The sequence below is a fragment of the Scyliorhinus torazame genome, chromosome 24 (assembly GCF_047496885.1).
Source record: "Scyliorhinus torazame isolate Kashiwa2021f chromosome 24, sScyTor2.1, whole genome shotgun sequence".
NCBI classification, from domain to species: Eukaryota; Metazoa; Chordata; class Chondrichthyes; order Carcharhiniformes; family Scyliorhinidae; genus Scyliorhinus; species Scyliorhinus torazame.
The window spans coordinates 35,957,347-35,959,430 of record NC_092730.1 but is presented as its reverse complement, the minus strand read 5'-3'; positions in this window follow the sequence as shown (position 1 = coordinate 35,959,430).

The following is a 2,084-nucleotide window of genomic DNA, read 5'->3' as shown; positions in this document are numbered from 1 at the left end:
TCACTAGATTACCAGTGTCATTTTGGAGCGGCCCAATGTCAACTTTTGCCTCCCGTTTGTTTTTAATGTATTTAAAGAAACTTTTACTATCATTCGTAATGTTACTGGCTAGCCTACCTTCATATTTGATCCTCTCTTTCCTTATTTCTCTCTTTGTTATCCTCTGTTTGTTTTTGTAGCCTTCCCAATCTTCTGACTTCCCACTACTCTTTGCCACATTTATAGGCTTTCTCTTTTGCTTTGATGCATTCCCTAACTTCCTTTGTCAGTCATGGCTGCCGAATCCCCCCTCTGATAATCTTTCTTTTCTTTGGCATGAACCTCTGAACTGTGTCCTCAATTACACCCAGAAATTCCTGCCATTGCTGTTCTACTGTCATTCCCACTAGGCTCTGCTCCAAGTCGATTTTCGTCACCCACCCCCTCTCTCTCTCACCCACACCCTCTCTCGCCCACCCCCTCTCTCTCACCCACCGCCTCTCTCTCTCACCCCTCTCTCTCTCACCCCCCCCTCTCTCTCTCACCCCCCTCTCTCTCTCACCCCTCTCTCTCTCACCCAGTTCCTCCCTCATGCCCCTGTAGTTACCTTTATTTAACTGTAACACCTTTACATCTGATTCTACCTTCTTTCTTTCAAATTGGAGATTGAATTCTACCATATTATGATCACTAATCCTAACTCCTAAGTGCTCCCTTACTTTAAGATCTTTAATCAAGTCTGGCTCATTACATAACACTAAGTCCAGTATGGCCTGTTCCCTCGTGGGCTCCATCACAAGCTGTTCCAAAAAGCCCTCCTGTAAACATTCAATGAATTCCCTTTCCTTGGGTCCACTGACAGCATTATTTATCCAGTCCACCTGCATATTGAAGTCCCCCATGATCACTGTGACCTTGCCTTTCTGACATGCACTTTCTATTTCGTGGTGCATTTTGTGCCCCCGGTCCTGACCTCTGTTTGGAGGCCTGTACGTAACTCCCATTATGTTTATTATGCCTTTGTGGTTCCTCAACTCTACCCACAGAGACTCCACATCATCTGACCCTATGTCGTTTAGTGCTATTGATTTAATTTCATTCCTAATTAACAAGGCAACCCCGCCCCCTCTGCCCACCTCTCTGTCTTTTCGATAGGTTGTGAATCCCTGGATGTTTAAATGCCAGTCCTGAACCCCCTGCAACCATGTCTCTGTGATGCCTACCACGTCATACCTGCCAGTCATAATCTGGGCCACAAGATCATCTACCTTGTTCCGTACACTGCGCACATTTAAATATAGCACCTTTAATTCTCTATTGACCGTCCCTTTTTGTTTTCTGAGTGTGGTGTACCTTGGTTTACTGAGCCTTTCCATACACTGTGTCATATTTTGTGGGATGGGGACTATCGTAACCTCTCCTGAGTTTTGTCTTTTCGTGCTTTTCTGTATTCCTAAACAGCTATGCTTCCCACTGATTACTTCACCTCTTGGTTCCCTGACTTTCCATCCCCCCCCCCCCCCCAATCTTTAGTTTAAAGTCCTATTGACCACCCTATTTACTCTTTTCGCCAGAACACTGGTCCCAGCTCGGTTCAGGTGGAGACCATCCCAACGGTATAGGTCCTCCCTGTCCCAAAGCTGATGCCAGTGTCCCATGAAAAGGAACCCCTCTTTCCCACACCACTCTTTCAGCCACGTGTTAACTTCCCTTATTCTTGCCTCCCTATGCCAATTTGCACGTGGCTCGGGCAGTAATCCGGAGATTATGACCCTTGAGGACCTATTTTTTAATTTGAATCCTAGCTCTTTATAATCTCGAAACAGGTCCTCTTTCCTAGACGTGCCTATGTTGTTGGTACCGACATCGGCCACAAAAACTGGATCCTCCCCCTCCCTCTCAGTATCCTTTCAAGCCGGTCAGATATACCAGGCAACGTACCATGCGGGACTCTTTATCCTCCTCACAAAGGATACTATCTATCCCCCTGATAATATAATCCCCTACAACTACAACTTGCCTATTTACTCCCTCCCCTTGAATGGCCTGCTGAACCATGGTGCCTTGGTCAGCTGACTCATCCTTCCTGCAGCCCTGTTCGCCAT